At 40.9% G+C, this 14,113-nt stretch overlaps 1 long non-coding RNA gene across 1 annotated transcript; it reads left to right on the top strand.

The window, feature by feature from the left end:
* The first annotated feature begins 624 nt into the window (after positions 1-624).
* On the top strand, positions 625-6,221 carry LOC132026224 (uncharacterized). The gene is made up of 3 exons (XR_009406835.1): positions 625-1,013; positions 1,809-1,957; positions 5,047-6,221. It is a non-coding gene; the product is annotated as an uncharacterized LOC132026224 (long non-coding RNA).
* The last annotated feature ends 7,892 nt before the right edge of the window (positions 6,222-14,113 follow it).

The following is a 14,113-nucleotide window of genomic DNA, read 5'->3' as shown; positions in this document are numbered from 1 at the left end:
GCCACGCTGCCCCCATATGGGCTTCACCCTGGTTTAGCCTCTGGAGCGATGTCCCTCCATGGAACAGACTTTTAAAAGTCCTGATTTTGTGCTCTGTTGTTCTGCCGCTTGCCGAGAGCCGGGGCCTTCCCCCGCAGTCTCTCTTCCCGTCGCTTTGGATTCACTTCTCCACCCGTCCTATCTTTCAGAAAGTGGTCGATTCTCTATTTCTAGAATTGCTATTCTTCTCTTCGATCTCTTGTTGGATTTGTAGATGTTTTCAATGCTTTGATAAGCTATTTAACTGATTTCCTGCCACCTGATGTAGTCTCAGCCTGCTACTTCTCCACCATCTTAACTCCCAAGTGTCCTCTTCTTAAAACTGAATACTCTTCTTTAAAAATGGTTTCCTGGTTTCTGTAAGGGCCTACTTAGCCAGAGCAAGCCATTTTGTTGTTTTTGCAGTAAACTTAGATTGACCCTGCCCCCCCGCCCTATGAGAGGAACTTACTTAGAAATAAGTCTGGGAAACCAGTAAAATATGATTGACCAGCCCCTGAAAACAGATCCCATAAACCAGGATGTGTCAGGTCAGGGGAAGGTAACAGAGCCCAGAATACAAGGATGAGTCAAGCCAAGTGGAGACATCCAATCAGGAAAGCACCTCCCTAACCACCCGAGAATGTAGGCCCTGCCTTTTTGGCACCAACTCTGACCAGAGTGATAGGCTAGTTCAAATAGCTACTATAGGGTGAATTGTAATTCAGTTGGCCACCTGTGTGTGGCCAGGCTCAACCGCATGACCTTTACTCTATAAAAGTTAGTCTGTGAGGCTGGGAGGGGTCGCCTCTTTGCAAGAGATGGCCCTCGCTGGTCAATTTGATTCTCAATGCTTGGCGTGAAATAAAGCTTTCCTTGACCTTCACTTTGCATCAGTCTTGCTCCTTTGACCATGGACCCAACATTGGGGGCTCTCCGGGATCAAATGACGAGAACTGAGCCAGCATCAGAATTTCTGGGAAAAGCCTCCGGAGGTAAGATCTTGAGATTTTGTTCTTGAGATCCTGTCTGTCTGTCTGTCTGTCTAGGTGTGGAGCTCCAGGGTAAAGCCCACCGGGGAGAAGCTGGACACAGCACTGCTTCCCAGGGCTGGAGTGGATGCGGAGATGCCCCATCCCTCTGGGGAAGGGGATCGCCAGGGGGTACGGGCCCTCCCAGGTGGTCAGGGGACTGAGAAAATCCCCACCAGTGAGTGTATGTAGGGGACTGAGAAAATCCCCACCAGTGGGTGTCTATAGGGGACTAAGAAAATCACCTCCAGCGACAGGTTGTGTTTTTGAGTTGGGATTATATCTTTCACACCTTCGGGCTTGACATCTGGTCAAAGAAGAGCCACAACACAAAGTTTTCTTTGTCTTGTCTTTTTTTGTCTGTTGTGTTGTTTGTTGTGTTTGAAAAAAATGGGGCAAGCAGAGAGTAAGGAGACTCTGACTTTTATCTCTCCGTTCCTTTTAATAGATGTGGGGCTTCTCCCTTACTCATTTCTTGTGTTAATGGCTGGCTATAACTGGAGCCAACTGTGGTTGGTCTAACTTGAGACAGAGACTTTAAGGAATATTCCCAAGCAGCTGCCAAAACTCCCCTTGTTTCGGGAAAGTTCCTTGCCTTCTCTGGCCCGATTTGGACTGCCTACCTCCTCCCCCTTGCTGGCAGGAAAGCACGGTGTCTGCTCCTCTCTTGGAGCTGATGAGCTCTAGAACTGGGAACCCTTTCTCTGCCTTCTGAAGGCACTTTGTTCTTCTGTCTCTCCCTTCTGTTTCTGCACCAAGTTGGGTGTGACCTGCGTAACTGGCCTCTAGACCATCCTCGGTGCTTCCTGCACCCACCACAGCTCCTTCTCTCCTCACTGTCGGGAAACAAGAAGAGCAGCCCCTGGACCTAACACCCCCCACTCCGGATCTTCCCACCCGTGTCTCAGGTAAACATTCAAAGTGGAGTGGGCCCAGGTGGAATGTAAATCAGTATTTGAACTAAGTTAAGTTTGTTGGTTTAATTAATATAAACATGTTCTTGAAGTTACAGCAGTAAATTGAAACTTCAAAGTTTACTGAAGGCCAAATAAGCTCATGTTATTTGTTAAAATCAATTGTCTGTCTCAAAGTTTTAATGGGTAATTGTTGAAGTAGCTTTCAAAGCCTTTGGTAACCTGAAACTTTAAAGTTTTGGTTGGTTGACAAATGGAATTAAATTATGGACATCTAGGTCTTAACCAAATAGGATAAAATGCTAAGTCATTAATTACTGGATGTAGGTTTGTGCTTTTGACTTCTTACTGCAAAGAAACTAAGAATATTTAAATCTGTTGGTAAACATGTTTTGTGCTTAACTGATTGGTAAATTTGCCATCTAAAGAATTTTATTGTAACAGTTCACAATTGGTTTATATTTAGTCTCCATTAGAGATTAAGGTGTTTCTAAGAGTACAAAATTCTGCTAAGTGTAACTAAGACTGATGGAAATAAGGGAAGCAACTCTGTACGTAGGAAGTAGGAGATATGTAAGAAAGAGATAAGGAATGGGAATACATTTTGTTAAATGTAAGAGAAGGTAATTTTGTCCTAAATGAAATGGTTATTTGGAAGAAAATGACTTGGGACAAAACCTGAATGTAAAGAAAAATTATAGAAGGTTTGTGAAGGAAAATCTTCAGGATAAAAAATTTAGGTATGGTCATGACGGACTAAGAAAAAAAAAAAAAAAAAAGGAAAAGACACTGGTATAGAAAAGCTGGTTTTCTCTCTGTTTAAAGGGGCAAAGTTTTCTTAGGTTAATTGATCTGTTATGGTTTTCTCTTTGCCTGCTCAGAAAACCCAGTTTCTATGTTTTGTTTTATCAGGTGTTTAACATTCCTAATTATATTTAGGCATAAATATAACTTCCTAAGTTTCTTATAAACTTTCTAAGGTTTTAGCAATTGTCAGCAAGATTTAAATTGTAAATGAGATCTTTTTGACTCATAAGGCTTTTTCTTGATATGCTAAGTAACTAAGGGAGTACTGCTAAACCAATGATAAGCCCTGGGTTACATTTGGGTAAATGCTGTAACTACTCTAGTACATTTCCTAAGGTTTGAATGTTTTAATAAGGGTCATCACTTGATATTTAACCATATCTATTCTGAGTCCTTGTCATTTGTAATTGTTTTAATTCTCTTGTAAAATGAATTCTGCCTTAAAGAAAATTCATATGGGAAACTTTCAGGACAAATACAGGTCTTTGATATGTTGAAATCCTGGAACAGAAATGGGTAAAAATTTCCAGAAGTAGAAACTGCATTCAGACTAAACCAGAATTAGTAACATGGGACTAGATAAACTGAAAGATTGTAATGTTGTGTCTCTTAATGTTTTGTCTTATTTTAAACATGACTGGTTCTGTAATGTTTACTCTTCCAGACTAGGGAAACTTTTTCTTAAGTTATCTGTAACTTACAGAGATGTAAAAGTATTCATTTGCAAACAAATCAAAGCATTCAACTTTTCTCTCTATCTGAACCCTCTGAAAATCAAAAGGTCTCAGCAAGTATTATTTCTTCCATGGCAATCAGTCATTTGCATAAGTTCAATAAGAATCTGTTCTCCTTATAACAGGACACCATTAGAAACACTGGTTATTTTAGCAAGGCTTTGACTTTTCATATTTGAAAAGACTCAGATATGACCAGATGGCTTAAAGGAACTAAGGTTGACTTTATAAAACCTGGAGCTGTAAAGCCCTTTGGAACTGTTGACCTGATACCTTGCTTACAGAGTTCCCAGCAGCCTCACCAGGTGAGTAAAGAATGTTACTTCTTGGCAGGATACTTTGGGAACCTCAGGAAGAGGAATTTGCCCAAATTGACAGGTATTGCAGGCATGTCTGATGGCAACTATGTGGCTTTGCTTCTGGCCTGGAGAGGCTACTAAAAGTTCAACCTAGAGATTCCTTATAAGAAGTTCCAGCAAAGCAGATTCTAAAAGATCTGTATGATCACACTCACTGTTCTTGCTGAACTTATGTAAATAATTAGGCCAAGTTTGTTAAAACTGTACTTGTTTTTCAAATAAATTAGTCCTGATTTGGCTATCTCTGGAAATGAGGGTTACTTTAGAGAGAAAAATTGTGTTTTAACAACACGCCTTTATGGATGTTAAATTCTAGATTTGGTTGTATTTAAATGTTTGTTTACCTAAGCTAGACAACTTGAGGTAAACTTCAGAGGAAGATTTAAAATATTTACTAAAATGGGTTAAACTAGACTATGAAGGGGACTGGGCTAAGACTAGAACAGAAAATTAATTCTTCCTCGAAGACTAGGAAGAAAATTGGTAAGCCAAATACATCAGGGCACTCATTTGGGGACACACAAGCTTAAGGAACTTATGGGCAAGCAGTTCCAGGTTTTTAAATTAGGGTGTATGGCTCAGGATGTGGTTGATAGATGTGCTCAATGTCAGGTGGTAAATGTGGAAAAAATTAGAATGGGAAGAGGGAAGACAGAAAGAGGTAAGGAGCCAGGAATTTATTGGGAAATAGATTTTACAGAGATGAAAGCAGGAAAATATGGGCACAAGCATATGTTAGTTTTTGTGGATACTTTTTCAGGCTGGGTAGAGACTTTTTCTGCCAAACATGAGATGGCAGGAGTGGTAGCTAAAAAACTACTAGAGCTTTGGGTTACCATTCACAATTGGGTCAGACAATGGCCCTGCATCTGTGAGTTCAGTCTCACAGGCATTGGCCAAGGCCATGGGCACTAATTGAAAACTACAGTGCCAGAGTTCCGGGCAAGTAGAGAGAATGATCCGGACTCTTAAAGAGACCTTGACAAAGATAATTCTGGAGACTGGTGGTGGATAGGTGGATCTCCTTCTCTTCGCTCTCCTCAGGGCGTGATGTACACCCTACTTAAACAAGGTGACCCCATTTGAAATACTATTCGGGAAACACCCCCACCCACTCTGCCCTTGGCTGTAAGAGGTTGCCCTAGCAGAAATGACTGATCACTCTGTACTCCTGTCACTGTAGGCATTACAGTCTATCTCAAAAAGAACCCATTCAGGGATCCGAACTGCCCACACTGAGAAGAGATGGATGTGGAACCACATCCTTACCAACCCAAGGACTTGTTTTGGATGTGCTGTTGCCAAGTGGAAAACTTGGAGCCTTGCTGGAAGGGATCTTTACTGTCATCCTGACCACACCCATGGCAGTAAAAGTAGAAGACACCAGGGCCTGGATTCACGCGGGTCATGTCAAACAAGCCGAGGATGAGGATGTCCCCCTAGAGATGAAAGCTGTTGCCAATGGACCCCACTGACCATGGAATAAAGCCAAGACTCAAAAGACTATGAGTTCATTGTTGCTCCTATTGTTACCTATTTATGTAAAAGCTTCTAAGTCACCTCATAAGACAGAAAAGTATAGGTGAAAAATTAAATGAACGGAATTAAGAGAAGTGAAAAGGTTATACAAAACAGCGAATGGCTAACTCATCAGTCGACTGTGCACTAATGTTACTTTTTGGCCCCTGCATTATAAACGCCCTAATGTCATTTGTAAAAAAGAAAAAAAAATTAGAGCGATAAAAATGTTAGTTGTACATGCTCAGTATAACCCCTTACAACAGAAGAACAGAACTGGCTGAAAAGTCAAGGATTTGACTAATCTCCAAAGAAAAGGGGGGAATGTAAGGGCCTACTTAGCCAGAGCAAGCCATTTTGTTGTTTTTGCAGTAAACTTAGATTGACCCTGCCCCCCCCCCGCCACTGCTCCCTGAGAGGAACTTACTTAGAAACAAGTCTGGGAAACCAGTAAAATATGATTGACCAGCCCCTGACAACAGAGCCCATTTGCCAGGATGTGTCAGCTCAGGGGGAGGTAACAGAGCCCAGAATACAAGGATGGGTCAAGCCAGTGGAGACATCCAATCAGGAAAGCACCTCCCTAACCACCCGAGAATGTAGGCCCTGCCTTTTTGGCACCAATTCTGACCAGAGTGATAGGCTAGTTCAAATAGCTACTATAGGGTGAATTGTAATTCAGTTGGCCACCTGTGTGTGGCCAGGCTCAACCGCATGACCTTTACTCTATAAAAGTTAGTCTGTGAGGCTGGGAGGGGTCGCCTCTTTGCAAGAGATGGCCCTCGCTGGTCAGTTTGATTCTCAATGCTTGGCGTGAAATAAAGCTTTCCTTGACCTTCACTTTGTATCAGTCTTGCTCCTTTGACCATGGACCCAACCGTTTCCACGTGTTCTTCCTCTTCCTCCCACGGCAAAGAAAACAATCATTTTGTTTGCAACACCAGTTCTCGGAAGCAAAGCTTTAGATGAGTTCTCGTGGAGACTGCTGACTCTTCCTGACCCTGCTATTCTCCTGTATTTACCAGAAGGATGTGACCGTCTCAGGGAAGCCATCCTGGCAGGTTAAAAATATGACTGACAGCTTCTCTGGGCGTCTGGCCTGCGCCCTTGCAGAGGCCTTGTTTTCCTGGGCCTCTGATTTCATTGTGTAGCATTTTTGCATTCAGGATTTAGCAGCTTCCTTTCCTGTATAGTTCCCATGGCTTTCCATGATACTCACATTTTACTTTATTTTATTTTATTTTATATATATATATATAGAGAGAGAGAGAGAGAAAGCAAGAGCTTGTGTGCATGTGAGCAGAGTAGGGGAGGGACATGGGGAGAGGGAGAGAGAATCTTGGGCAGGCTCCATCCCCAGTGTGGAGCCTGATGCAGGGGTTGATCTCACAACCCTGAGATCATCACCTGAACCAAAATGGTGTCAGATGCTCAACAGACAGAGTTATCCAGATGGCTCAGCCACCCCTATGATACTCACATATTATAGTCCCACAATCAGATTTCACACTCACCTATCATTATAATAAGGAATAGTAGTAATATGATTACTAGGTTATTGAGGGTTTACTTTATGCCAAACTATAGAATTAGAGACTTTCAGAGTATGAGCCATTCATATTTCTTCTTTTGTGATTTTCCTGTTCACATATTCTTGCCCATTTTTATAGTAATAATATATATCTATTTATAAATTACATGGTAGCAACTTATTTCCAAGGAAATAAAGATTTCTAGGTAAGCTATTTTACTACCTAATATTCTTTTTATAAAATTAAAATACAGATAAGCAAAAGAGATAATTAAGAACATATATAAACCTATAAACCACAACCAATGGTAACATTTAAAGGGTGCCAATCTGTGTTCCTCTCAGTAGCAATAGGTGCATGTATTTTAAAAATTGGATCACATGGGGGCATCTGGGTGGCTCAGTGGGCTAACCCCAGGGTCCTTAGATTGAGCCCCACATGGGGCTCTCTGCTCAGCGGGGAGCCTGCTTCCCCCACCCCCTCTGCCTGCCTCTCTGCCTACTTGTGATCTCTCTCTGTCAAATAAATAAATAAAATATTTTAAAAATTGTATCATATCATATTTTTACATGTTCATAAACACACGTAGGCAGAAACAAATGCTCACTGTAAGCATGCAACTCAAACACTACAGACATATAAAGAAGTAAAAGTGAATGCTCCCTTTCACCACACCTGATCTTGTTCCCTGTTCTACAAGTAACTCCTATTGAACATTTGGTGTGGATTTGGTTCTAGACTTTTCTGAACGCATCTAACACATATTTATGGTTTTTTATGTTTTTTTAAAGACCATAAGTGGGACCATACTTTACATATGCTTTTGCAATTGGTTTCTTTTGATGGAGCTCTTTCTGTGGAACTTTTTTTTCTTTTTAAGGGTTATATAGTATCCCATAGTACAAATGTTAGACCATATTTTATTTATGTATGTATTTATTTGTTTATTTTTAAGATTTTATTTATTTATTTGACAGAGAGAGAGAGATCACAAGTAGGCAAAGAGGCAGGCAGAGAGAGAGAGGAGGAAGCAGGCTCCCCACTGGTGGAGCAGAGAGCCTGATGTGGGGCTCAATCCCAGGACCCTAAGATCATGATCTGAGCTGAAGGCAGAGGCTTTAACTCACTGAGCCACCCAGGCGCCCCCATATTAACCAACACTTCAAATGTCTCCAATTGGTCAGTGTCGTACACAATGCTGCAGTAAATAACTTCTGTGGATGATATCCTTGACAGCACGTGTGACTATTCCTGAATGATAAATTCCTAAAGTAGAATCATTGGCTTAAAGGATACTCTCCTGTTGTCTCTAAAAAAGCAGCTTATGTATCCTCCCAAAGTATATCAGAGTGCCCATTTCCTGGGATCCTTGTCAATGCTGGGCACTTTAAATTTTTAATTTTTGCCTATCTGACTAGAAAACACTCTGTTACTGTTCCCTACTCAGCGTGAATTTCCCCTAATTTTAGTAACAAAGACTGCTTTTGCTTTGGCAGAAGAGATCTACTGGCCCTCTCAGTCCATGTGGGTAGGTGGGTGGACTTCAAACCTGATTCCAGAGGATAGTGAGCGCCCAAGCTGGTCAAGTACATGCTGTTTCCCTAGAATTTAAATCTGGAACAGATTAGACTGGAGGCAGGTGAAGTTCACTCATCCCAATGACACTGCCTGAATGAGACCAACTTCCTACATCCTTAAATCTGCACTGTTTCTCGTAGTTTCTAAGGTCTGTCAACTTCCCTTTATAGTAGATACTTTAAGTTGATAGACTCCTCCTATAATATCCTTTTGAATTGATGCCTTTTTTGGGATAGATCTTTGACAAACTTTTGTGTCCTGTCATTATCTGCCTCATCAGGCTTTTCTATCTCTTTTGGTGTCAAGTTTGAAAAATCCATTTTATTAGTATGTAACTGTACACTATATTTTTTCTACTTTTTGATAATAATTTATGTTTCTGTATATACATTCCCCCCTCTCATATCTAGCTTTTGGGCTTGCTTTCTTCTATCAGTTAGATAATTTCAGCTGGAAATAACAGGAAAGCGTGATTCAAATTGGCTTAAACAATAAGGAAATATATTATCTCACATAAAAAAAAGTCGAGAGACAGGATGTCTCCAGTACATCAAGTCTCTGGGTTCAGTTTTCTGCAACTCCCTAGGCACTGCCCTTGGGCTAGCAGGAAGATGATTATAGCAGCTCTGAACATCATATCCAAAAATCTAGAGAAAGAAAGGGACTAACTATCCATTCTATGTGTCTCTTTCTTAAGAGTGTTGAACCTTGGGGTACCTGGGTGGTTCTGTTGGTTAAGTGACTGCTTTCAGCTCAGGTCATGATCCTGGAGTCCCAGCATTGAGTCCCATTTGGGATCCCTGCTCATGGGGAAGTCTGCTTCTCCCTCTGACCCTTCCCCCTCTCGTGCTCTCTCTCCCTCTCTCATTCTCTCTCAAATAAATAAAATAAAATCTTAAAAAAAAAAAAAAAGAGTGTTGAAACTTTCTCCAGAAAGCTTGGCATATCATATTGGTCAGGACTAAGTAACATGCTTAGTAACATGGGTTCTTAAATCAATCACTAGAACAGGGAATCACCCACCATAATCATTCTGAGAGACAACCACCTTGACCACTTTTTCTGTTTGTCTTAATCAGACTTGCCAAAGGCTTGCCTGTTTTATTAGTCCTGTCACAGATTTTGTCTTATCAGTCACATCTTTGCATTTTGTTTCCTAATGCATTGTTTCTTCTACGTATTTAGATTTAATAAAGGCCACTGCTTATCTTAATCAGATGGGTCAAAGGCCCATTTTACTGGGTGTAGATTTACTGCATCACTCATTTATTTCTAAACTATTTATAAACAAATTCACAAAGGTTATAACTTTTCCTCTTTTTGTTATTTTGGCTACATCCATTGGATTTTCATTATGTCTTCCTGTCGTTACTTGTTTACAGATGATCTATAACTTTAGTTTTCCTTTCTTCTTCTTTCATATATTTTATTTATTTATTTATTTGAGAGAGAGAGAGAGAGCAAGTGTGAGTGCGAGAGCACGAGTTGGGGGAGGGGCAGGGGAACGGAGAAGCAGACTTCCTGTTGAGCCGGCAGCCAATCCCAGGACCCTGAGATCATGACCCTACCTAAAAGCAGATGCTCAACTGACTGAGCCACCCAGGTGCCCCTAGTTCTACTTTCTTCTTAAGTTTGATATAGAAGGCTGTTGTATTTTCTTGGTTTGTTTTATTTCCAGGAGAAATAAGCATTATTGTCTTTGTTGTTATTTTCTGCTCTCATTGCATGGTGATTTGGTCTATGATTTTTCTGCATTAAATGTTTTTAAATGTATATGCGAAGGTAGTGCTTTCTTTCATTTTAAGATAATTTTTAAAATTTTCTGTTAGAGTAACACACACACAATCTGAATTATGTAATAGAACATTAGGCATATAACAAGAAATATCTGTTTTTTGACCTTTTCCTTGCCTCTCCTCTGTCCTGTTCCCCGGAAGCAATGCTTTTCAACAATTTTAACTATGTCTTCTGTTAATTTACCTTCTTATTCCCAGTGATATAATCTGTTGCTATTTCTTGATTTTTCAATATTAGGTATTATCCATCTGATTTCCTCCCATAGAATATGAAGACTAGTCTTACTATACCACAGTTACTCACTTCCCACCTTCCTTACCCACTGCTCCAATGCAGCTTTATCACGATTTTATGGCTACTGTTCATTACTGAGACACACAGTGTTCTCTGATTACATTTCCTTTTCAGAACAATCTTTTCCTCTCTAGAGATAATAACTGCTTCATTTTTGTCATTTGGTTAGTTGTCTATGTGTCCGTTATTAGCTTTGCCCAAATTTTTCAAAAACATTCTGAAACAACTTAATACTACTTCCCAAGTGGTTGAATGTACCAGGAAGTTTTTCACCTTTTCTGTTCTTTCCTTTTCCTTTCCCCTTCCATTCCATTCCCTTTCATTTCTTTCTTTCTTAAGATTTTATTTACTTATTTGAGAGAGAGAGAGAATGAGAGAGAGAGAACATGAGAGGAGAGAGGTCCGCGGGAGAAGCAGCCTCCCGGCCAAGCAGGGAGCCCAATGTGGGACTCCATCCAGAGACTCCAGGATCGTGACCTTAGTCAAAGGCAGTCGCTTAACCAACTGAATCGCCCAGATAACCCTTTCTTTCTTTTCTTTCTTTCCTTCCTTCCTTCCTTCCTTTCTCTCTTCCTTCCTTCCTTTTCTTTCTTTCTCATTCTCTCTCTCTTTCCGTCCTTCCTTCCTTCCTTTTTCCTTCTTTCTTCTCTCTCCCCCCTTTTTTTCATCAGCAAAAAGTCTCCTTTGGAATTCTCTGTTCTTTGGCACTAATTTGGATCGTTTGAGGTCTAGGCCCCCCCGAATTGCTGTTGTCCTGAGACTTTCCTGGATCTGTCTTTTGTATTAAACCTTTTCCCTGAATCTTAAGTCTTCCTATTTCTTGGTTTACTTCCTTGCTTGGCTGAAACACCTTTGTCAAGGCATCCTGAAAAAGGGGGCCTGGATGGTATATTGGATGCCGCTGATACCCCACCTCATACCTACTCAACTCGCCTTAACTCACCTGCACTTGCTAGCTTGTTCAATTTCTCTTGAGAATCTAACTATGGTGGTGGGGTGGGGCAGGGCTTATATAGGCTTTCCAGATAGCCTTTTATTTTCAAAATCATTCCTGATTTATATCTTGTGTTGTACTTAATTCCTCCCATTCCTGAACCTTTCTTGGGATCTTTCAGGAAAAGGATCTTCCTTCTTATTACCATTTTCCTCTTCAGGGAAATAAACTCAACTCCCTATAACTCAATTTTCTATAGCAACAGGACCAAGATTTGTGGTCATCACAGGACTTCATAGATATTAAACAAAATATTGTTGTTTAACGGTTCAATACTAGAGACATTGTTACACCTTTGTTTATCTTAATCAGACCTGTCAACGGCCTATTTTTTTTTTAATTTATTTGACAGAGATCACAAGTAGACAGAGAAGCAGGCAGAGAGAGAGAGAGAGAGGAGGAAGCAGGCTCCCTGCCGAGCAGAGAGCCTGATGCAGGGCTCAATCCCAGGACCTTGGGATCAAGATCTGAGCCGAAGGCAGAAGCTTTAACCCACTGAGCCACCCAGGTGCCCCTCAAAGGCCTATTTTATTGGGCTTTTCACAGAATTAACTTTTGATATTTCGATCAAGTCTTCTCTCTTGTTTGTCTTCTATCTTGTACCTTATAATCTTTTCTATTTGCAATAACTTTTGTTTTTTAATTTTTTAAGTGATTTTGTGTATTTATTTGACAGAGAGAGACACAGTGAGAGAGGTAACACCAGTAGGGGGAGTGGGAGAGGAAGAAGCAGGCTCCCCACCAAGCAGGATGTGGGGCTCCATCTGAGGACCCTGGAATCCGAGGACCCTGGGATCATGACCTGAGCTGAAGGCAGATGCTTAACGACTGCGCCAGCCAGGCGCCCTGTAATAATTTGAGTCTTAAATAACATCCACTTCCTTAATTCTAATACTTTTATATTTTTAAATACCAAGGAATATGTGCATATTTAAAATCATCTAAGATATTTCCCTCACCAGTGTAGTCTCTTTGTTTACTGTATTCCTGTGTTCACTGGAATTAAATACTCCTTATTTCTCTCCTTTTATTTTTATGAAAACCACAATTTCATCAGAGTGTTTAAATTATAGTTTCTTTTTTTTTTTTAAGATTTTATTTATTTATTTGTGAGAGGGAGAGAGTGAGAGCGAGCACAGGCAGACAAAGTGGAAGGCAGAGTCAGAGGGAGAAGCAGGCTCCCTGCGGAGCAAGGAGCCCGATATGGGACTCGATCCCAGGACGCTGGGATCATGACCTGAGCCGAAGGCAGCTGCTTAACCAACTGAGCCACCCAGGCGTCCCTACATTATAGTTTCTATCAATAAGATTACTTAAGAGTTTTCATCAAACACCTTATAACATAGATTTCTATAACTACTCTTAGTCAGATAAATCAAATCCATCAATTTATGGTTTCTACATATCCAGTGAAACCTTCTGTCTTTTTATAGATCATGCTTCTGCTATCATGTCTTAAACATTTTGTATTTAAGTCCACAATCCATTTGGAGTTTCTTTCTTTCTTTCTTTCTTTCTTTCTTTCTTTCTTTCTTTTTTCCTTAATAAGATGTGAGACTTGGGTTGGGTTTTTGTCTTGTTTTTCTTTTGTTGTTGTTGTTGTTTTGTTTTGTTTTGTTTTTTGTCTATGGAAAACCAATTGCTTTAGTAACTATTTGTTGAAAAGACTGCTTTTCCTAGGACAACCCTCTCAGGTCCACTGATAACTAGAACAACGCTCAGACTGGCCATACCACCCATGTGAAGAAATGGCCAAGCAGGGCAAAATAACCAAGATTTAAAGGATTTCCCAACTTTTCAGTTCAATCAGGGCTTATCCCAGGTGCACTTCTCCTCCTTGGGTGCCCCATCTTGTCCCTTCAAGTGGCTATGCTGGACAGAACAATTCTACTAAAAGAAGTCTAGTGTATCTATCAACTTCTAAGGGAGACTTAAGGGTGGGGAAACCAGAGTCACTCTCTGGAAGTAGGGCCAAGCCTGGGTAAGTGCTACTACTCCCAGCAAGTCTCAGAGAGGGCACAGGGGCTCTGGCTGTCAGTCACATGAGTTGCTAGGGCCACATACCAGGAAAAAGATGAGAAACTGAGGTGAGGGGCATCTTTTTCTTTCTTCCCAAGTCTCCCTGATCAACTATAAGAAACTGAGGTAAGGGACAACTTTTCCGCTTTCCTTGTAGACCTGACCAGGATCTTTACTCCTTTACGATCCCTTCCTGGCATTATAGGCTACAGAAAGAGAATCAGACCAGTAAATCACTCAATGTATCATTTACTTAGATGCTTTCCTGGTTTTAATTGGACTAAGGAAACTCATTTTCTTTTGTTCTGGGGCATAGCCATAGTACAACAAGTTGGAGGAGTGGCATGGCCACCTGAGGGACTTTGCCTTTCAAGTTTCAACAGGGAAAAATGCAGCTCATTTTCTTTTGTTCTGATCTCAGCAAGGTAGGATGGATTCCAGACTTGGGTTGCTGTCTTCTGGGCCCCACCCTCCTGGGTGGGGTGAAGAAACAAAGAACCACCACCTCCACATCAAAA

Source organism: Mustela nigripes, chromosome 10 (genome assembly GCF_022355385.1).
Source record: "Mustela nigripes isolate SB6536 chromosome 10, MUSNIG.SB6536, whole genome shotgun sequence".
Classification (NCBI taxonomy): domain Eukaryota; kingdom Metazoa; phylum Chordata; class Mammalia; order Carnivora; family Mustelidae; genus Mustela; species Mustela nigripes.
Note: the sequence above shows the minus strand (reverse complement) of the source record. Positions and strands in the feature narration are given on the sequence as shown.